At 48.9% G+C, this 23,764-nt stretch overlaps 1 protein-coding gene across 4 annotated transcripts in view; it reads right to left on the bottom strand.

Moving 5' to 3' along the window:
- CTIF (cap binding complex dependent translation initiation factor) overlaps window positions 1–23,764 on the bottom strand; it is a 159,444-nt gene that overhangs the window by 125,569 nt on the left and 10,111 nt on the right. The gene's annotated exons all lie outside the window — the stretch shown is intronic.

Genomic DNA, 23,764 nt, shown 5'->3' with positions numbered 1-23,764 from the left:
TCTTAATTGCTATAGCCAAAATACAAAGCAGAAAAAGGAAAGAGGACTGAGCAAATACACATAAATTCAAAAATCACATTAGATCATGAGGTCCTAGAGTTTCACGCAGCTATCTAATCACCTAGAAAGCCCAGGATACACTGGCCTCCAGTTCATACTCCATGAATACAGCTATTTCAGGTGACTCGGTGTGTACCCAGAAAGCCACAGGCTGGAAGGGATTTCCAAAGGTCATGCAAGTTATTCTACACCCTTAATTCTGCCATTTTCCAAGGAGTTTTCTCAGCAATTGATCTACCTAATGTTGGTCACATAGCAGCTCCACGGGCCTAATGTGTAAACACAGATTCTGCCTTATGAAGATTGATTCCAGGTAGCAGAGATAATACATTGGGGAAATATTGTTATATAAGACAGCACATACATACATATGTACAGATAGGAGTCTTGGCTTCACCCAGGTCACTCTTTTGTTCTTACTGAAGGACACTGAGGACTCCCACACCAGACACTTGCCCACCACATGAGCAGGAACGTGCTCAAGCTTTACTCAGACGTAACATAGAACCAGCTTTCACACCTGAAGTGGAAATGGGGCATACTTGAGCTCCTCACCTTCACAGATCCTATCCAAAACACAATTTAGACAACGATAACCACTAGATGCCCATTCTGGAAGCTGAACCAAGTATTTAGACAGGGAGGGTTAATATGGACATGTAGATTATTGCTAGAAGAGTAAGAAGCCGTTATCCAGGGGCTTATGTTACCTTTTTAGGATAGTCTCATTCAGTGCAGAGATGATCACAGAATTAAGAGTTCTGCTGCAAAACAAAACCAGACCCTATGCACATGCCTGCCAATCATCCCATCCTCTCTTCCCAAGACCAACACATGTGAACACGGCCTCCCCAAACACACACACTTAGACTTGATTTCAGGTGAGGTAAGAGACTGAATTCAAACTGAGCACCCTTTCTCGGGTGGCACTCATGGAAAGGGACTCATGCAGTCACCTGAAGACACCAACACACCCCATGAGCCTCAGGAAGACACAATCATTCTCATGAAAACAGTCACGGTGTTTTACTAAGCAAGATGGGGGTTTACAATGATTTTCAAAGCATGAGGCATTCTCTGCCTAAGGACTTGCTGTACAAACGCTGAATCACAGCCCAGTGCTCATACAATAAACCTGATGCTCTCGGGATGTAGCAGATTTCACGTGTATGCTCAGAGCAAGCACAGAGAGTCACCCAGGCAGCTGCGACAGGCGAGTTCCTGGAGGGAGGAGAGAGCCGCGTCGCACACAGGCCATCACTGCAGCGCTCGGGGTTTCCTGGGAGGTCCCGTAGACAGTGACTGCTCACAGCACAAGTTTTCCCGTTGGCTGAGGCCAGCTGCATTCCCAGCACAAGCTCATGGCTTCTCGCTAATCACACAGCATATTCTGTGCCTCTCGGCTCCAAGTTCCTGGGAAGCCTTCACAGATTAAACACAGAAACAGTGCTAGGGGAGGTGACGGTTGCTCCAGATCCCTGTATGCAGCAAAACACACATGACAGCCCCAGAATACAAATCTCTTTGTAGCAAACTCATTTGGGTCCCCCAAATACTCCAGCCCCAGCAGCAGGCACAGCATGTTCTGGCTCGCAGATAGTCAAGACCACAGAAATGGCAGGGATCTTTGGACAACGCAGCCCTTGGCTATCCTGGCTGAAGGGGAAGGTGGAAAGACAGGAAAATCCATCAAAATTAGTATTTTCCCTGTGATATATAGCCTGAGAAACCATCTGCCACAAGAAATCAGGGAGCTTAAGGTCTCACCAGGATCCTCAAAAGGAATAAACACAGCAAACATCCAATTTATGCTGGGGAGAAAAAAGGGGAGTTCCTACCATGTTGCGGGCCACGAAGGTTTCATCCCTTGCCTTCTTCACTGAAGACTGGTGTTTACAGTCTGTTTTGTGACAAGGAGAAAATCATCAAGCAAATCCTCAATGAGTCACATGCCATCCAGAAAGGAAGAAGAAAAATCTGTTCCCGGCTCGTGTAATTTCCAGCTCCTGAACTACTGCTCATCTGTCACTTCTGAACAATTGTGGCTACATTTGGAAGCAACTTCGAACGAGCAGTTCTGGCCTAAGGATTTCATATGCTTGTGGAATTATTCCCAAATGTGCCCAGACTGTCAAAAAGGCTCATTATGTAGATCAATATCAGACATTAGCTCCTGAGAAAAATTGTGTGGCATGGTGAACAGGAAGCAAAAAAAGAAAGCGAGAAAATATAAAATAAGGAAGAAAGGAGCCCCAAAGATCATGGAGCCCTAGGGGAGGCCACGCTTGTTACCCTCTGGCTAATTAGAGCCAATTATGGAAAGGAAAGCACCAATTATTAAGTAGAAAGTGCTTAAAAAAAAGAGTTGAAACCTCAGCTGGGAGAATAGGTGGCTGTAACACACGTCCTCAAGGGCATGAAATTGGGCGGGGATGATAAATAGGCGGCGGGAGCAGCTGATAGAGGTACCATGATTTAACGGCATCACTTCCCAGCCGGAGCTCGCAGCGGGGACTCAGCAGGCGCAGCCGGGTGGTCTCTGCCATCCTGTGTGGCTGCATGAACACCAGAAAGGTCCTGCCATGTATAGGTAACACTCGTGGAAAGGAAGCCAAGGCAAGACTGGGAAGGTCCCAACATGTGACTGGGACATGAAAAATATGAATTATGCAGAATAAAACAAAGCAACATATCACAGTACTGTTTGGTGGGGAGATCAGCCCCATGACATGCCAGCATTTTGATGGCCAGAAACATGTCACACTGCAGCTTGAAATGGAAGACATGCTAGGAGGGGAATTGATTTGCCCAAAATCACGAATTCAGCACACACAAATCGCAAGTTTGGGACGTTTCTAGGCCCGTAGGGAGAAGCCTCTTGTCCACAAAATAAGTCAAGTTCTGGTACCTTCATCTGCCTCTGAAGGAAACTGTAAAAAAAAAAAATCAGCAGAAAGAAAATTACCCCATGCTCAAGGACTGATGAGTTATCACATCGCGTGGTGCAGGGCTGTCATTTTACACCAACACCCTCAGAGCAGATGAATGGGCACTGACAGCAGACAGCCTGGGTAGCAAGTTGGTTGACAACCAACTCCCGTAACAAGATGAAAGACTCACATCGCACAGGGTGTAATCTGCTTTATGTGCTTAGTCTGCACAGAGCCCGTGTGAATCATGTAATGACATGGAGACCAGCAACTTGACGTGGTTACTCCAGCGATAGCTCCATAACCTACTTACAGTACTGGCTCCACGACCGATACGTCACTGCCACCAAATATAGCGCCTCAGTAGAGAGGCAACACGCACAGAGTCAGCTCGAGATGCTGAGGATTTCCCCAACCCTTGTGCATTGCCTGGGGAACTGAGCAACTCAGACTGGGAGGCTGCGTCCATGCAAGTGCTGCCAGACAAGCACCATGAGGAATTCATACTTTGACAGCACTCCTTTTCTACAGGCAGGTTACTTGCTTAGCACCACACTTTCCCGGCCACTACAGATAAAGGGTAACATCCAGACTAACTGTTGGCCCTGTTTTGAGCCAGGAGGAGGACTAGAGATCTCTTGAAGTCTCTTCTAATCTGAATGTTTTTGTGATTCTACGAGATGTTATTCAAGCACCTCACTATGTCTCACAGGTCTCATCCACTCTCTTAATCTCTTTTTTTCCATTTTCACTTCTGTCCTTCATTCTGAGCAGTGTCTCCCTGATAGAAGAGTCTCTGACAGGACAACTGTCTTCCCCACTCCCATCAAGCTGTTCAAACCACGGCACTCCTAGAAACACACTCAGGAGAGGGTTCTCTGGTCCCCATCCTCTGGTCCTTTGCATCCTTGCAAAGTAGGACCTTTCATCTGATACTTATTGACCTCTGTGCTTTGCCCAGTTTCAAGTGTGAAATGCATGTTGATTCCCTAGAAAAAAAAAACAGAAGTCACAGGTGTGTTTGATGGTTCCCTAATCTGGGGCAATATAGGTTTCACTTGAGCCAGCAGCAATACTCCCTCCATGCTTGAAGAAAAACTTTTGAGGAAACAGGCTCCACAGTGCAAGGCCAGAAATCCCCAACTCATCTGCTGGATCACCAAACCACCTGTTGCTTCAAAAGAGACCAATTTTGGAGTTCAAGCTGTGGCCCTTCTTCCTTGGTAGGAGACAAAATCAAGGGCAGGCCTGTTCAGCAACGAGGGGAAGCAGCTAGCTATGTCCAGAACAACTTGAGGCCCTCTGCGTGATGGACTCTCCATCCTGATGTCTGACCAACATGAAACCCTTTCTTCCTTTCTAGAATTAACGCTCATCCTCCGTTGATCCAGAGAACTATTATCTCATCAGGTGCTTTATATCCTGTTGCCCACCAGGAGAACATCTCAACCGGATCACAGCCAAGAAAAATGCCTATGAAAACAGCTGGTCACAGTCCTCCTTATGGTTCTGTGGCTGGCATAGTGTCTACGCCTGCAACTGCCTCAAACCACTGCTTCACCTGAAGCTCAGATGAGGACAAGCTCCATCACACTCACCAGTTTGTTGATCCAAGGGTTAGCAACTCCAGTCCTGACCCAGGTGCCTTTGGACCAAGGCTGAATGCCCAGCAGAGCTGGCCCATTCCCACCAGCCTCCCATGGAAACAAATATTCTTGGAAGCTCTTTGGGGGGCACTGAATTTGCGTTAGCACTGGCCCTACTACAAAAGATTCCCAGACCTCAAGCATGGTCCTGTACGGAAATTAATAGAGATCAATCCACGTCCAACCTCTATTTTTCTCCCTCTGCTCCTCACTGCTCCACCTTCTGCCAAAGAAGATGCTATTCACTTCTGGAGACTGAAAACCACCTTCCAAATCTTTTCTATGAATTTCCATGTCACACTCATTAATATGTGCATATAACATATAATCAGCATCAATGGGCAAACTGTATATCATTACCTATTAATTGTTGACATTATTGCAATAGATAATTTTTGTTAATAGCTACTATTTTAAAAAGTGATCTAAATGGGGTTCTTCCTTTAGTCCTCAATAGTACAGTTTTACCTTTACAGTTTTTACCATCCTCCACATTTGTGTCAAACTGGAGCAATTACCTATGAGTCCCCTGGAAAAAATCCTTCCCTTTAGTGAAGGGCAGGGTCTTTTAGCCCATAAATCGCTGACGTGGCAACTCTGCCTGCAAGACTGCTCCCCATACGAGATCTTCCTGATACCGCTTCTTGCTTCATCTCAGCAAGATAATCTGACACCTCAACCTACCCTTCAAGCAACAACTGCACATTTCCTTGCCCCTACCCAGCTCCCAGTCTGGCAGAGTATCAGTCATCTTGATGACTGATAGTGCTAACACTGTCATCTCCTTCCACTGAGCGCACGAAGAGTAACCAAGTGCATCCAGGATGCCACCACAAAAACAAAATTACCAATTTATCACCAACCAGTGGCAAGCGACTAAATACTGCTACATAACCCAATGCTGACTTCGTTTTCCATACATAAATACCAAGGTAGGGAATACACCAATGAGCTCATGCTCCTCAGCACGACTTGGGGGGTCATAAAGCTCACCGAGCTGGGGGGAGAGCTTGGGGATTTGTGCTGGAAGCCTCTCAAGGGCCAAGTGGTTGCTCTCACTCACACCAGCATATGTGGGCTTGTCCTGATCCGAAGTTTCCTTGAATTTTGACTCTGATGTTGGGCCTCGCTTAAGTTTGGACCCATGCTCAAATACTTATTTCTAATGTGTTCACCAAAGCTGACTCACTTAGGAAGTGGTAAAAGACGGCTCAGAAAAAACAAGGGTTAACATGATCACTCCATGGTGAGGGATGCTAGCAATTCTCCAAGCCTTCCCATAACTCATCGTCACTTGCCTCCAAAAGGAGAAAATGCTCTGCAGCAATTTGCTTTGAAAAGACTCTAGCCCGGATTGGCTTCGAATAGAGCTTGAGCGAAGCTCAAGAAAACCCAGGATGCTCCCGCAAAAGTCTCAGCCCTGGTGTGGACACAGTAACCACCAAGGCTCATTCGTAGCAGTGCTGCTCTTGGGCTAGGCAAGTTCAACAGGACTGCAGCCCTCAGGCAAGATGGAGCAAACACCAGCAGCTGAGCACCAAAGCATCCCAGGGAGGCCAGGAAGTGCTGCTACTGCTTTGTCAGGGAAGAAAACTAGAAAAAGAGATTGATTTCCACATTTTTGTTGCTTCCATAGCACACGTGCTTGAAGCCTAAGAGGATTTCTCACACAAGGCATGTCTCTGAAAATTCTGAGCCAGGCAAGAGCACCAGGAGCACCATGTTATTGCACATACCCACCTAGTGTGAGCAGGAGAAGGATTTTCTCCCACTGCTACACTGTCAGGAGTTGCTTCTGCAACTTACTTGATGCTAGCATCTAAATAAGACAGCTGGAAGCTGTGCTAAATACAGAGTTGAGGCAGGATAGGCTAATGCAGGTACTTAGACATCTCAAGGTTTAAGTACCTGTATCAAAGTTCAGTTATTAAAAGGACCAACTACCCCCAAACCCCAACAAATGGCAAGTGTCCAGCCCATCTCCCCAACTACTTTGCTGCAGGGTTTAAATGACTCACTTGAAACATCCTACTTTGAAAACCTACATGTCTTCAGTCCTTATCCCTTAGCTAAGTGCTGAAAAAGCTCCCATGTCGATTTGCTGCTCTTCCATTATTAAAATGGAAGGAACAAAGAGCAGTCTAGCACTTTTTAACATATTTGCAGAAGCCTTAAACAGGCTGCATGCTCTCTCTGCTATTTGCACTTCCCCGAAATGCTACAGAGAGCCTCAGGCCAACCTGGCACCGCACAAGCTGTTGAGGCAAGTCTTGACAGACCCCAGAACTCCTCCGGCAGATCACCAAAACCTCTCCTGCCATATGGGATTTATCATGTCATGTTTTGCTAAGAACAAGAGATGCTTCCTATAAAAGGAAGCTGCAGTGCAAATCCTTCTTGTATCAACAGGGCCATCTCATGGTGCTCTGCCCTGGGGTGGTGATGGTGATTCACTACTCAAGCACGTGCTGGGGAAGCATCCCGAAGGGAAGGTTCTGGATGGGCTGTCTGTGGATTTGTTCCTCCCTTGCTTCCAAGTGTTGCCGTCTGTGGCTTGAGTTCATCTCCTCTGCAAGAGGATCCTTCTGCTTGCCAGGATCAAATGTTGGGCAGCCGCATCTCACAGTCCTACAGCCAGTAAACATCTCAGCCCGACAATGGGAACTCATCCTCAGCAAAGCAAAGGCCCTTGCAGAATCCCTGAGGCTTCCAGGGGATCATGCTGGGGGCTCAAAGTACTGCCAATAGTACTGCCACACAGCCTGACCTTCACCTGCGTCAGATTCACAGCACTGCTGCTTCCTCATGCATTCTGGTCCACATACCAGCAGCCACACAGAGTGAATCCAGCAGAAGCAATGAAATGCCATGACATCCCACTGCAACAAGCCAGGGGAAAGCAAAGCAAAGACATGCAAATTCTCTCTGCAGCTGTGGCCTCCTGTAATCCAACAGGCTACATCCACTTTGGCCCCCCTCGGATGGACCATGGCCACACGATACAACAAAGCTGGCCCACTCCAAGGAATATGTCGGAAAAAGCAGGAGAGAGGCTCCAACCCAGACCAAGTCTGTAGACACGTTCTGTGCACACGCCCCAACCCGAGTTTTTGTGTCTCCTGCCTGACTTCTGACTCTGGTCTCAGTGCTCTCTACTGCAAACCACTGTGGGACCTCTTCCCCCAGGAGGTGACAGCCTGTCCTGCAGACCCCCTTGTTTAGAGGCACCTGGGCTGCTCACCTGTTGTGCTTTCCAAGTTGTACTTCAGCTCCCTCGGGGGCCAGGTTCTGCCTATTGTTTGGCTAAAAGCCCTAAATTACCTGCTTCCAATTCAATATCCGTCTCCCAGCAGGCTGAGTGTTCCCATCAAGGAGTAAATGCAGTGCCTTCCCTGTTCTTACTGGTCACAAAGAGACTATAAATTTGCCAAGAGGTAAAAACCCAGCTCCAAAAGGCCACAGACACACACTTGTCCAACCCAGGAGGCAAAAGATGTTGCTTGAAGCCCATGGTGAGAGCTTCTGTTCCAAAGCACACGACTTACCTGATACAAATCAACAACCATCGCAAGTCCACAACACACAACTGCTAAGAAATGCTCTATTTCTACAAGGGGCAGGCAGTGTTTTAGCGAGCAGCGTGAAGGAAGGGCACACTGAGAAGATACTTATACCTTCACTAGTGCCTCGAGTGGACACCAGAGCCCTGCAATATTGCATGAGGCACACCGGCTAGCCCCTCTGTGGCACCCCCAGCCCTTCATGCACTTTGATTTCACGAAGTGTTGGCCCAACATCCTCGCAGCAGCAAGTGGAGAACAACCTCTGGCTGCCTGTGCACGTGGAGATCAGATCCGAACTACCGCCTATCTCCATGGCACCTGAGCTCAGCGCCAGGCTCGCTTCCCAGAATCTCCTTTTAATGAGCTCCTTCTGCTCCTCTCATGCAGCAGATTTCCAACAACAAGCAATTAGCAATGTGTCTAAAATGGGGAGAGCGTCTTGGCGAATGAAATGAGCAGCTTTCTTCGTTGCCAAAGGCTAACTTTCATGTTGAGCAAACAGTCGAAACAGTCCCTACAGAAAATGAAAAGGATTGAGAGAACCTTGAGGAACTCAAAGGAACCACTATTCCCTGCACCCAGGTATTATTGTATCTCTGCAAGAGCAGATGAAGCATCACATGTATGGCCTGGATTTGCTGCTCCTCAGCAAGCAGGTTTGGGGTTGGCAAAATATAAAGCACAGCAATGGAAATCACTGTGTTCTGCACCCAACCCCTTTCTAATTGAGATCTGAACACCTTTGAAAATTGTATTGAATTCCTGCCATTGTATCCAGCCTTGGGCTTCTCTGATATCCACGCATCGTGCCTGGCTGAGCATCTTATATATTTCCTCATCCTCTCAGATGTGGTTTCGCTACCTGGCGATGCGGAAAACCTCACACAAAACGTTGGAGGCCAAGCAGCTGTCACCCTGCAGTGACACCCAGGCAGCTGGCAGGCCACAGAGTGCAGAGCAGGCAAAAATCATGACATATCAAAACAAAGCCACCCACACCAGAAACAGGAAAAGAATCCCATAAAACTCAGTAAAAAGTTTTCTGGTGGTGCCTGAAGCTCATCTATACAGGGACATTTTCTTGGTGGCAATTGTGCAGTGTCTACCAAGTAGTCTGCCAAGACAGGACAGCAAGCCAAAGAACAACCAGAAAGCAAAAATTCCTTCTAACCCGACCAACAATTTACTGTCCAGCTTGCTTTACCGCGGTAAGAAATCTTTGAGAGTTGGGAGGTGAATTTTTTCCTCTTTTAACAAAAGCAAATTCTCTGCATGTCCAGAAGCAAGAAGCCTTCTACTCCACAAATCTGGTTAGAGACTGAAGTGCTTTCCTAAGAGACAGGACCACTTAAGGGACAGAGCCAAGTTGCTACCTTCTTGACACTGTGGATGGGATCAAGAAAAAGAAACAAGAAAAAGCCACAAAACCAGAAGGCAGCTAAGAAAAGCCCTGCCCCAACTTTGGGAGGTGAGCAGGAAGAAGTACTAACTCCATCGCTTGTGGGTCTCATTTTGTCTTGACTCACTCAAAGGCACTGCCCTGCTGTCCTCTGCAAGAGGAACCAGCTGTCCTAACCATGTTCTGATCAGATGCGCTCACTCAATGTGTCAGGAAGCTGCTAAATCCTTCTCTTCTACTGCCTTGAGCAGACCGCCCAAGGCAGGGGAAATGGTTTAGGTGCCAAGCCTGGTCTGCCCACACGGGCCAGTTTTGCAGGACATGAGGTCACTGGCCAGGCACGGCCTCTGGCACGAGCCACTGCCTGCCGCAGGACACCAAATATGCTCTTCCCTCCAGGTTGAGTCCTGTATGCTTAAAAATAAATAAATAAAAATAAAGTATGGAAATATAGCAGCAGTTCTGAAAATTAAAAAAAAAATAGCAAGCGCAGCCTAAATTTTGAAACTGTGAATTATGTTGGTTGATACTACAAAGTGTGATTTAGACATCACCTGCTTCCGTGTTCCCTCGCTTCTGCTAAGAATAAAACAAAAGCCCACACGTTACAACTCATTCCTTGCAATTTTTTCACCTTTTCCAAAGGAAACACAGAACTCAAAAGCCCAGTTTGAACAGGTGGCAAAATAATGCTCATTTCTCGTGTGCTCCCCCAAGAAAGCGGCACGCTGCTACCGCCTCTGACCTGAGCTTCAATTACAAGATACCTACTCAGGAAGGGAAATGAGAGATGCTCCATATCAAAAACGTGGATGGGGAGCAGATTCACCCGTGTGGCAAGGACACAACAAGGGAGGCAGGAGCAAGGTCTTTGCTGCTGATGTGAGCTGTTCCCAAAGGCCTTGGGGAAGTGGGGACATCTCCTTCCCAGTTGAGGGTTGCGAGCACATTCAAGGAGCATGGATGATGCCCAACAGCGCCAGCAGGAGACCCCGGACTCCGTGCGCACCGTGGTCCCAGCACACACAGCGTACAGGACGCGCACGCCGGCCGTGACGAGCTCACCCGCATAATTGCACTCTTCAAGCGGGCGCTCGTGCCCCAGCTCCAGCCGGGCTTCTGCAAATAAACGGAGGCAGCCCATTATCAGAAACCACGGCTTTTCTTCTCAGGCACTGAGGCAACATAATGGCCACTTGTGCTGCAGAAAGCCCCGTAATCCTAAAAGACACATCCGACCCAGGCTGAGACGGCAACGCAGCAGAGCAAGCCACTCTTGAGTGAAGGGTGGGCAGGGTGCCCCGTGGCCAGCAGAGAGGCGAGCGTGGAGGGCGTCTAATCCCCTCAGCCCGTGTGTGCTGTGCGGCCAGGCAGGGTTTTGTTTCCAGTGCTGCTCGCAGCACGTACCTCGGCTGGCAGCCAGAACACCCCGGCTGCCACCCTGCCCCTCTCGCTGTCACACAGGCACCCACAGCAGGTTAAGGTCACACCAGCAACAAGCCAAAAGATGACCCTGATAGAAGTGAACTCTCCAAAAAAAGGCAAAAGGGACTATGAGCACTCCAGTGAGGTGCGCAGCTCCCAGGCAGGTAGAGCATCTCCTCCGGGATGCACATGCTCTGCTCTCTTCTGCCATGCCCTTCAACCAAGCCAAACACTCCCGTTAACCACAACCTTTCTGCTCGTCAGAAATGAAGCTGTTCTGTGCTCCAGGCAGGTTTCGCAAATAAGCAAAAACATGGGAAAAGCCAGAGAGGACAAGAAAGGGAGCCCGTTCAGTCCATTCCAGTGTTCAGCTGCTGAGTGATGTGTTATGATAGAAATCTGTGGTTAATGCTGTGCAAGGAGGCCCAAAAATGCCCATAGACAGCCAAGGAATGGGGAGGTTAGTGCTCCCTGTGGGAGCACAGCTCTCAGTCCAAGTGTCCTCACTTTGTGCTTCCACCACATATAAAGATGCCATGAATCAGGAGCTACTACTGCTTGCAAAGACAGGACAAAACGGGGATGAAAAAACAAGTGTCCTCCTCAGCAGCCTGTACCTGATCCTTGCCACACGGGCTGGACGTGGTCCAGACAGCAGATTTCAATCTCAAAAAGCAACTGCTTTTCCCAGCGATAGAAGCAGCAATTATTTTTCCAACTAGATGGATTGTCTCATTTGACCAAGTTCTCTGATTCACTTGGACAAAGAGGCAACTAAAACATAACGTTTTATGATTGCACCAGATTACTGGCAGCAAAGAGCAGGTCTGTCCTTTCACTTAGGGAGCAATCACTGTTCCACCTTTTGCAATAAATTCTCTCAATGATTTAATAAGGAGCGGATGGCTTCATTTAGTAGGAGCGCTTAGAGTAGGAGGGGAAGGTTCATTATTTCCTCCAGCCCTATAGAGGAGAGAGATCCTGCAAAGCAGAGGAGGAACCAGAAGGGCTCCCATCCATCATGCTGGCACCTGGCTGCCAGTCACCAGCCTGAGACACCGTTTTGCTTCCCGCGGACAATAAATGACCATCTGGTGGGAATAACTCCCATTGCAGCCCATCCAAACAGAGTGGAGCTGGCGTCTGAGCATTGCTGAGCTACGCAAAGTGCCAAGGGCGATATAAAGCTCGTGGTGGGGGCTGGCATTGCAGGGAGGGAAAGACAAGAAGAGGCACTAGGGAAGCAACCGTCCCATCTGTCCTAAACACTGGGTGTGGAGCTTCAACTGGCTCTGCTAACACTCCCCTGAGAGCAGGACGCACATCCTGGCCTCAGAAACATCCCCAAAGGCTGGAACAGGTGCTGCTTCCCCTTCAGGGTGTTCAGGGCCAGACTCATCTAGTGCATCCCTCATCCTCCTGCCAGTCTCTCCTTCACCACACTTCCCTGGTGCAGATAGCTGCAAACTATCCTCTCCAGCAGGGCTGCTCCATGTCTCAGCGCAGGAGATGCTACAGGGCCTGGACTGATGGGGAGAGATCCGCAGGAGATGCGCTGAGCCCAGTTCTTCTCCTGACTCACTTTCCACAACCAAAACCTGCTCTCAAATCTGCCCCCAGCTTTTAACACCTGGGCTGCAAGCCACAGGAAGGAGTTAAAAAACAATTCACCAGGATAATGTGTTCCTTAATGAACCAGTCCCACAAACAGCAAGTGAAGAACTTCCTCAGACAGGAATTTTGGAGTTATTGCCTGGCCACCAGCCTCACTTTGAGGCCTTAAATGCATTTTTTGTCCAACCACCTTCATATTTGTCCTTCTGGACAAGTGCTGCTCTGCACCAGCAGGGCAGGATGGAAGGAGCCCGTTAAGTACTGTGTGACCCCCAGAAGGGCCAAGTGGCCCTGCCCTGGCCCTGCCACCCTGCTCACACGTGTCAGGCTATCAGATGCCTTCCCACCATGGCACCACAAAGCTGGTGACAAGGAGTTAACCATGATGAGCCGAAGACGAGCACCCTGCTGGCTCACTGAGGGTAAAGACGCTGCGAGCAGCTACATTCAGCACTCAAGGGATCGCCAGTTTTGATTAATAAAAAGTAAATGAGGTAGCTCAACTGGATAAGCCCTAGTGAATGGGAGAGGGACAGATTTGGGTAATAAAAAGAAAATGCAAATGACAAAGCTTCAGCACGTTTTACTTGCCAATGTCATTATTTCAGCCAGCTGGTTAAGGCACATTTTGCAGAATCATCTATAAAACAGGTGTTTGGGGCTGGTTTGTCCCTCCCTGCCATCTCTGGCTCCCAGAAAGAGCCACAGGAAGCCTGGGCTCATCACTGAGCAGGATGAAGAGGAAGGCTGTGCACTGTTTTGTAGAGTTCTTTGAGGGGCTTGTGCAAACGGATGAGCGGTGAGAAAATCTGGAAAAAGACGGAAAAGGGGCTGCAGCAGCCTGTGTTTTTGTGCACGGTCCTTCAGACAGGCAGACAGGCTGTTTGGCCTTTCCTAGGGCTGCTGCAGACCCAGTGTCCTTGGGAGAAGCAGCCTGCAGCCCAGTCACAATTCCCAACCCACGTGGAAAGCAGGACATGACGCTCGCAGCTGGGGTTGCTGAAGACCCTGCCACACCAGGGAGCCCATGGCGTGGGAAAACCAGGCCACGATTCAGGGACCTGTTTTAAAGGAAAGCTCAAGATCAGCTGAGCTTCGGGAGTGTCTATTTACCTCCAGCAGCAGTAATGATAGTCTAGACGGCTGGCCCAGATACAGCCACGCAGACCTCCACCCCGGCACCTTAACATGACTTAGTGCCAAAGTATCCTTGACATCAGTGTCTCCTGCAAACTGCAGCTCTGGATACGCCGGTTTGGTGTCCACGTTCCTGCTGGCACTGTGCTGGCAGTAAGGAATTGCAGAACCACAGCTTCCTAAAAATGGTTAATCAATGTTGCTCATGTCAGCGACTCCCTTCCTAAACTGACAACAAAAAATAGGTGATTAAGGCCAACGTTTAGAGTCAGAGTTTCCTGCCAGGATGTTACGCATGGACCCATATTCCCTTGCAGGTGTCCCCAGTGACAAGCTGGAACCACCAGACCCAAGCGTATGAAGTAGAGAGCCAGACAAGGAGCAAAAGCAACAGGAGCTCTGCAGCTAAAGCTAGGGGGATTACTTGGACTTACCAAGAAAAAGAATGGATGAAAGATATGAACTGGTAATGTTTTGGGCTTCCAACTTCTATATGCACACACAGTTTCACAGCGATTAATCTACAGGCACAACTGCCACCATGACCTGGCACTGCCCTGTTGTTTGTTCACTAAAGTCAAAGTCAGGTCTTAAAGACTGGGGTGGAAATGGCTTTGATCATCTCAAAGTAAACTTCAACTCTTGACTAGAAAAGGGAACATTTGGGAAAGGCTAAGCCTCATCTTAATGAAGATGACATATTTGCTGGGCACTGAAAACCCATGTGGAAGTTGCACTTTGTGCTCTCCAAGACACAAACATGCACTTCAGAGCAGGGACGGGAGAGCCTTTACCTGCCTTATCGGGCAACAGACAAAAGATAACCCAAGTGTGTTGGGCTCCCGGCTCAGTACGTTCATTTTTAGGCAATTTACGCTGTTATGTGTCAGGACAAGAACCCTAAACTTGTCCCTTGTAGGGACAGACAAGCTCGGTCTCCACACCCCCGAAGTGACCTCCTTGCAAACATCATTTAATGCAGCTCCCAGCATGGCCACACGCATGGGTGCCACATGCCAAACTCCTCATCCCAATTAAAAACAAAACATCACTTTCAGTGCACTCAATCCCTCCGTTCCACCCACAGCATAGGGAAACACTGTCCACGCTGGCAGTTCACCAGGAACATCTCAGAACGGAAGCTGGGGACAGCACAGGACCCAGCTCTGTGTCACTGTGACTCACACACATCGAAAGGTTTCACAAGTGTCGCTGACACTGCAAACACTCGACTATCTGAGCTGGCACAAGGGGAACACTTGCATGAAACAAACACAGAAGCGTTACACCACAGAATCACAGAATCCCAGGATGTTTGAGGCTGGAAGAGGCCTCTAGGGATCATCCAGTCCAACCCCCTGCTCCAGCAGGGACATCCAGAGCAGGGGCACAGGGCGGCATCCAGGCGGGTTTGAAGATCTCCAGAGAAGGAGCCTCCACAGCCTCTCTGGGCAGCCTGTGCCAGGGCTCTGGCACCCTCACACCAAAGAAGTTCTTCCTCACATGGAGGTGGAACTGCCTGGGGTTCAGCTTGTACCGTTACCCCTTGTCCTGTCACTGGCCACCACAGAGAAGAGCCTGGCCCCATCCTCCCTACACTCTCCCCTCAGGTACTTGAACATGTTGATCAGATCCCTCTCAGCCTTCTCTTCTCCAGACTAACCAGGCCCAGCTCGCTCAGTCTTTCCTCACACAATAGATGCTCCAGTCCCTTCATCATCTTCAAGGCAGGCACTTTAGCAGGCTGTACCTCTGAAGACACACAGCGCGTCTGCACCCTGCAGCCCGGTCCCACAGTCTTCCTGACCTACTGTGCTGAGGCTACAGACGGACAGGAATAGTTAAGCCAAGCTTATCTTAAAGACCTAAATAGAAAATTTATTACCCTGTAACATTCAGTAAACACACCTAAAGGCAATTTATGATCTAGCAGGTGGAGTAACTGGTCTAAAAGCCTTCCCTATATGAGAGGTGAGACTGCCTGTCTCTTCTGGGTCTCTTACCCAAGGATTTAGAGGTTTTCTGTTAAAAAAAAAAAAAAAGATTGCAAGATTAGACTTAACTTTTAGGGTGTGTCTGGGTAACCATGTTGGTAAGTGCACAGCAGCTCAGGAAAACCATGCCAAGAATCCACTAAGTTTCTCCACAAACTCTTCCAGGCTGCTCAGGGATAGTGCCAGAAATATTTATTTTGGCAAGTTTTCTTCCCGATCCAAAAGGAAACATAGTTCTCACAGACTTGGATGAGGCCGGAAGCCCCAGGACCACCCAAGGACATCAGAGGCAAACAAGATCCATCCTTCAAGAAAGCTGGATCCACGCGGAGGTTCCCACCCAGACACCACGTGTGGCAATGAGACCCAGCAGCCCTGCCCATCGATGCTCCCACACATCAAGCGGGGCACCCGTGGGTAGGAACACGATTCAGATGTACATCCATGAAGTAGTTTTGAGTAGTTTGTGTCGTGGCACAGAGCTCAGAGCATTTCGCCAGCAATCCGGACGGGAGAAGGGGTACGGCTGGAAACATTAGCATGGACACACTGCGAGCACCTACCCGCACCATGTGTAATCCCTGTCAAACACTGCAGCGGGGATCAAAAGGACTTGGGCAAAGCTCTAGCAGCATCTGAGAAAGCGCCCTCCCAAACCTCACAGCGTTGGCCGGCCTCTAATTACACAAGGGATTAACATCCCTGAAGTTAATTAGAATGAGAAGGCGAAAGGAGGATTTTAATTGCAGCAAGAGGGAGAATTGCTTGCAATGGCGGCACAAACTTTGTGGCAGGGAGCCGGCTATTCATGTACCTTCCACTGCAGGGAGGCAAAGGGAGAGCTCTGGCTATTTAGCTTCTGAAGGGACAAAAAAGTTACAAGTGGAAACAAGACTAATCAAGAAACATGATAGACAATATCTTAATTTAAAGGGTCTTCTAGAGCAGCAGGTGAAAGAGCAGCATTATCCAACAGCTGGGAAAGGAAGCTAGAAAACAGCAAGTAGAAAGGGACCAGGAGTAATTAATGATGGGAATGGATAGCAAGGAAGATGGCAATTTTAGCATCTCCAAAACTTTCCAAACAAGGCAGACAGGCTGCCAGTGTAAAACGCATCCTTGTTCAGCCAGAAGTGCCTGAGTTAGCTAAGCGTATTCAAAAGACCAGCTCTGAGCATGACCTGAGTCACCGTGCAAAGCCCCATCCCTTGTGTTCCATGAGTCTGGTTGGACTATTAGAGGGATCTTTACAACCCACGAGTTAAGTAGCTCAGTTTAACAAGGATCTTAAAGAGGCACTTCCAGAGCATATGCCCAGCCTGAATGGTCAAGGAAAGCATGAAGCATCTCCATAGCATGCTCAAGAGGTCCAGCACTTCCCAGGACCACCACCTGCTGCAGCAGGAAGTGGAGAGGACACTAGCACTGAGCTAAATTCACTGAATAATTCCCCAGACACAGAGAATTAGGATGCACACAGGGTGAGCACCTACAGCCAGCTGTGCTCACACGATCCAGCTGTCTCTGCAACTGCCACATCCTTTCCATAGTGAAGGGCCAGATGCAGTTACTGACTTTGCCTGCAGTCTCTTGAGGAACCGAAACCACTCGGACAGAAGCAAAAAAACTGAACAAATAAAGTTAGTTTAACCCCTTTTCTGCAAGTCAGCACTTGGCAGAGATGCAACTTTTCAAGGTCACTCTGTAACAGCCACAAAGAAATTAATGTCATAGAGCCAAGGAAATAAAAATTCATCCATTTATTTGCCAGCAAGCCAGAACTGGCCTTATATATTGCAAATACTTTTGGTCAAGCCATTTCAGCCAAAACTCTGTGAGTAAAGAATTCCTTCTTCTTTTAGGGTTTGATGTTTTTAACAAAGTATTTCTACTTTTATTTCACAGGGATGTACATAAAATCTCCTTCACAGAATACACAAAAACATCATATTTCATTTTGGATTGAATAAAACATCTTCAACTCAACATTATTTTCTTCGCTGTTTTAGTGGAACTAAAAAGAAAACTATGCTGACTGACCCCAGACAAAAATCCTCTTTCAGAGCAGCAAATTCAATCCTTTTTGGAGGGATGTTCTAGAAAAGAACAAGTAATTTAAAATGTCGTTGTCATTTTTAAATAACTGTTGTCAGCTACAGAGTGTCACCTGAGTCACTTCTTTCTTAAAAAAGAAAATAAAAAGAACAGCAAAATGTGACATGCACATACCCCCTACCACAGAGAGAGACAAATGCCACGCGCAGCAGCCTCAGGGCCAAGGACAACGTGTGACCCGGCCTGGTGCGAGTCCTTCCTGGCCCTCTGCTTCTGGGAAGGTACTTGGCTTCCTAGCAGCTCCTCCATGCACTGTTCTGCCCTAATGGAAAATATTTACTCGGCAGAAACTTTTGGCCCTTATCCAGGATAACAGCACCGGTCACAGAAATCCCGGCGGCAATAACAGGTTGACAGAGCCTGGCAGCTCCCCCTGCTCTCTGCTTCTGTCCTGTTCCCCACATCCTCTCCTGCCTCTCCAAGCCCCTTGGGACCCAACTGGGCTCAGCTACATATTCTGCAGGACATAGGGGGAAAAAAACAGGCATTTTGGAGGGTGATGACAAGTTGTTCTGACTCCTCCAATGGACAGGCACAGAGAGGGGTCTGCATGGGAGCTTAGCTATAAGCCCTGCCGTGGCAGGGGGGCCATGGGTTATAATTACCCAGGTGATTACATTCTGTAGAGGTGCCAAGACCATATTCAGCTTTCTTCATTTGCACAAAGAGTCTACATTTATGAATGGAGAAGATGCAACATTTTGCTGTTTGGTTTTGTTTTCTAGGCTTGTTTTTGCTTATTTATTTATTTTAAAGCAGCTGTCAAATCCTGTTACCGGACTGTAAATCCCCGTCTTGTGCGAAAAGCATTTGGCACCTTCGGAGGTTGTCAACCTACCCCAACCCATCTGAATGCAACGGAGCTCCCACTGCCTCCCAGAGGGATTTTTGCATTGGGAGGATTTCTACGTGTTTAACAAGGGGGAGGGCACTCCACTTTGCCCATCTCTTATCCCAAATAAACCCTGGTAGGAGGGAAAGCAGAGGGGGCTGCGAGCTGGTCCCAGCACTGAGGTCAGGGTGGCAGGAGAGGCAGAAGAGGCAGAAGACAAAGAGGGGTTTTGCAGATGGGAGGCAAAACCAAGCTGGGCCAAAATGCTGGACCCACAGGGAAGGCACAGAGAGAGAATCTGCCTCTGTTTCTCCCCATGTCTCCACAGCCAAGGCAGGCAGAGGATTTTCTGCAATCTGGCGGTTCTCAGAGCACCCTTGGGGCTTGAGGACTAACCCCACCAGGTGACAAAGCAGCAGAATGGCCACGAAGGCCAGAGGGAGTGGGGAAGGCAATTTGAAAGTATTTTGCTGTACCTTATTGCTCCCAATCTTATTTTTTTGGTTTATATAACATGAGTGCAAAAGGAAAGAGAGAGAGGAATCAAAGAGCAGCTCAGAGAAACCAGGGAAGCCTCCTAAGAGCAGGGAAACCTGCACCACCTGGGGAGGAGCGAGCTGTGTAATTAGGTCAGCAGTTGATTAGCCTTCCCCAAGGCTCCAAGCATGTGAAGTGCTGCTGCATTTCTGGAGAGCACCAATGTCCGCCCCTCTGCCAGCCCCCCAAGCTTGGCTCCAGCAAGGCCACAAGGGCCATGGCACCCAGGAGCTCCTGCTTTTGACAGCCCGGAGCAGCAAGCTCTGTGAGGACACGCGTGGGCTTTGCCCTGCAGGAGGAAGGCCAAGGCTTCACGTTACCGTGAAGCTCTTTCCTGGAAGGTTTGATGTCACTTTTGCCCATCTCACAAGCCTCAAGATGCGGCCTAAGAGGCCAATCGAGGCCCCAGTACAGCCTCAGAGTGGGAATTTTGACCCAACCACATCCACATGTTCCACACGGGACCCTGCAAACAGGAAGGGCAGGGCAAAGAGGAGAATGTGCTCATGGTGCTGGTCCTACCCCCTCCCACTCCTCCTTCCTCTCCACTCCTGCCAGGCAAGGACCATCATCTGCCTCCAACTCAGCAGCCCCGCGCCAAGGGTCAAGCCTCCAACCCCCAATGGCTCTGCAGGAGGTGAACACATTGTTGCAGGAACAGCCCCTAAACATTTTCCAGTCGGATCCACTAAAAATACCTAAGCTTTATTTATGGCGCCAGGGCTGGATGCAATTACTATGGGAGCAAGAAATGCTCTTCCCAGGGCTTACATGGACACAAAATGCAACCATTTGTGTGGAGCAGTGCAGGACACAAGTCGAGAGCTTGGCTTTCTCTCACCTCGCTGCACCACTTCTGCTGGCCTCAGACCAAAAAGCTGCAGACACCAGAGAGCCTCTCCTGAAACACGCATGGGCTTTGCCTTATTACTGGGTCACACAGAAGACCTCATGCTAGATGTTCATCTTTAGCCTGCAGGCCCCTCTCTTCAGCCAACTCATTTCATTTGGTTCTCTGGCCTCCCTGTAGCACATGGCAAATAATCGGCCTCAAGTTCTTCTGGATTTTGAAGCAAAGTTCGCTGCTTTTTTTGTTAAAGTAATTGGCTAATCCAACACATTGCTTTTCAGACAACATTCTCCCTAATGCTTTAATCAATAGATACACTCAGAAGAGACAGGACATGTTCTGGGTTTCGTCTGAGAAGCCAGAGAACAAGGCTATGGCTTCTCATTCATGTGACTTGATGATGTGGAGGTTGATAAAAGAAAAGCTGGATGAACGCTGGATAAAATGACAGAATTAAGTAAATAAGTGGAAGAATTTAGCCAGAGTTATTAGCCCACGGGAAGAAAGAGACAAGAGCTTCAGTGGCTGGCATTTCCTATCAGACGCAGCAAAAGGTCTGCGGTGTTAAGAGGTGGAGAGGAGGACTTGCTAACAAATCTGCCTCCTGACAACCAATTAAGACAAATCGGAGAGCACCACTGCCACAGACGCCGAGCGGTCATGCTTTACAGCGACTATAAATCGGCCAACTAATGGCCTCTGGCAGGTTCATGATTTGCTTGGACTGCTTAAGAGAAAGAAAGAAAAAAGCACCCTGACCAGCAGCAAGCAGAACACAGCAGCCTTACGAAACCATTCCCAGTTGATGACTTTACCACTGCCATGCAAATAATTACCTTCACTACTAAATTTCCATGACACCAGGATTATAAGAGGTTTTCTTTTCACCAAATCAGCAGGCACCTTATCACCAAGCAAGTCTAAAGCACTTGCCATTAAACTTCAAAGGCTCTAGGGTCTCTCAGTTCAGTCTAGTGGCCAGAACTGCTCAGGAATATGATTTGAGCCAAGTATTGGAGGTAGTTTCATAGGTCTTTACTTTCTGGGCTTTCCTGTCAAGCTCCCTAGAAATCCTCAGAGTTTGTTTTTAACCACACCTTCCTCAGGAATATCTGCTGTTGGCTCCGACAAAACTAGACAGGTCTGATTCAAGAGAGATCTCTGTAAAAAATCAGGTGGGTCTTGTCCACCCTGCGGGCTAGTTAAGGGACCTGGTTCCCAGGGGTGCCACCAGCAGCAAAACGTGAGGACACCCAGGCAGCCCCTGTGCACCCGGAGATCGCATATTAACAACCAACCTCCTGAGCTTGCTCTCACCCAGCTGAGCGGTATTTCCAAGCTGTTGAGAACTAAAACTGCTCCTGTGACATGAGATCACTGCCTATCAGAGTACAAAACCTGGCTTTTCAGCTCGTCTTGTTTTCCCCTAGCTGCACTCACTGACAAGGCCACAGTTTTGCACAGCTCTTGGCACCATGGGGTCCTGATGAAGATCCACATCGATGGCTACAACGCTGGTTAAAGCACAACCTAATGAGGTTAAAGCACAACCAGAAAGCTCCAGCCTGGTGACCTCAGCACCCACAGCACCTCACAAGGCAGGACACAGCAAGCAGCCGCTCCTGTGGTGGCCTGGGTGGCCCTGCGCGTCCCCGCTCTGGTTCAGCGTAGCACCATCAGCCCAGATGCCTGCTCTCATTCAGAGTGAGCAACAAGTGATGAACAGCAGCTTCTCAAAGTCTGCAGAGAGCACGTGGCACTGCCCCCCCAGCATTCAGCCATCCATTCGACTCTGCACAAGAGGCCCAGCTGCAGCAAGCGTAACCATTCATCCATCCCTCTGTCCATCCGTCCCTCTATCCATGCTCCAGCCGGACCTTTCACACCAGTGCCAAGGCCACCCCAGATGACAGCACTCCAGTGAACCCAGCATCCCTCCCTGTTGACCCCCAATATCTCTGCTCCATCTCTGTGAGGGCAACACGGTTCCCTGTATCCCTTCCAGGAACTACTTGCTCCCAAGCTGCAGGAAATATACCCCTGCTCCATGCTGCTCAAGCGTGAATGCTGCTGCATGGGGACTGTCCCCCTCCATGCCCTTCCCCGGCATGATGGTGGGTGCTGAGTGAAGCCAAAGCAGCCAGGGGTGTATGGCATAGACCTCCCAAATCCAGTGCGGGATCATTGTCCAAGGGAAGGCTGAGTCACTGCCTCCTCCACAGCCCCAGAACAGAAGATAAGGGAAATAATTCTGCCAGGTCACAGAAGAAGTAGAGGGATGCAGGCATCCAGCTATTTTGGAAATGGGTGCTCATGTATCACCTCTAAGAAAGGGTTGACTGCCCAAGCCCTGTATCCAGACAAGCTCTCATGCCCTCACACCCAAAAATATTGATGCCAAGGCAAGCCACCCTGAGCTTTGCACAAGCACCTGCAGGCTGGAGTACATAAGCAGAAAGTAGCTGTGAATCACAGCTGCGTGAAGGCACCCATCATAGGTGTGAAGGCACCCATCTCCATGCTGCTCTACATACCTACACTTGTACAGGGGCCTCACATTTCCAGCATCCAGCTGCTTTTTGAGCCAAATTATAAACACTTAATTCCCCAGAAACAGGTTCCGGACTTTTCCAGACTGCCATGGGTTTTGCTGCTCCTCTCCACATGGCTGGTGCTCCACGTGGCCCAGGCACTGAGCTCTACGGCATGGTCAGTCCCTCCGTAGCGCATTCCTCTTGCCTGGCACTGAGCTTCTCAATGCTTTCCAGCTGAACTGTTCTTGCAAAGATGCAGTATTAATTTCTGCTATTTTTAAGGGCTCTCTCTCTCTCCCAGGGCTTTTGTATCCATATTTTTGTCTATCCAGGGTATCTACACCCTATTCCTCGGCTTCCTGCTGTATGTCATAGAATCATAGAAACATAGAATCACAGAATGCTTAGGGCTGGAAGGGACCTCTAGAGATCATCTAGTCCAACCCCCCTGCACACGCAGGGACACCTAGAGCACGTGGCACAGGACTGTGTCCAAGCGGGTTTGAAGATCTCCAGAGAAGGAGACTCCACAACCTCTCTGGGCAGCCTGTTCCAGTGCTCTGGCACCCTCACTGGCAAGAAATTTTTCCTTAAGTTCCTGTGGAACTTTTGGTGTTTCAGTTTCTGGCCGATTCCTCTAGTTCTGTCGGTGGCCACCACTGAAAAGAGGCCAGCACCATCCTCCTCACTGCCTCCCTTGAGGTACTTCTAGACACTGCTCAGGTCCCCTCTCAGCCTTCTCTTCTCCAGGCTGAACAGGCCCAGCTCCCTCAGCCTCTCCTCATAGGGCAGATGTTCCCGGCCCCTGATCATCCTTGTGGCCCTGCGCTGGACTCTCTCCAGCAGCTCCACATCCCTCTTGTACTGTGGAGCCCAGAACTGGACACAATACTCCAGATGCGGCCTCAGATACTTCCATCCTTTCCAAGCACCTCTGCAGCAGGAAGCTATGGTCCAGGGAGGTACTTGAATGAATTTCCACAACTTAACCCTGGCTTTGCGCACCCGTATCAAATTCTGCTCTGCAAGTGCCAAACATAGTCCCTTCCACAGTCCAGAGCCCATAATAATAATATTTGGATAATATTTGTGCAGGAGTCTCCCCTTGTAGGCAGGAAATTATCTAGA

The sequence above is a fragment of the Tinamus guttatus genome, unplaced genomic scaffold (genome assembly GCF_059628265.1).
Source record: "Tinamus guttatus ecotype Peru unplaced genomic scaffold, ASM5962826v1 Tinamus_guttatus_pri_ptg000685l, whole genome shotgun sequence".
NCBI lineage: Eukaryota > Metazoa > Chordata > Aves > Tinamiformes > Tinamidae > Tinamus > Tinamus guttatus.
The sequence above is the reverse complement of the archived record's forward strand: the minus strand, read 5'-3'. Positions and strand labels throughout refer to the sequence as shown.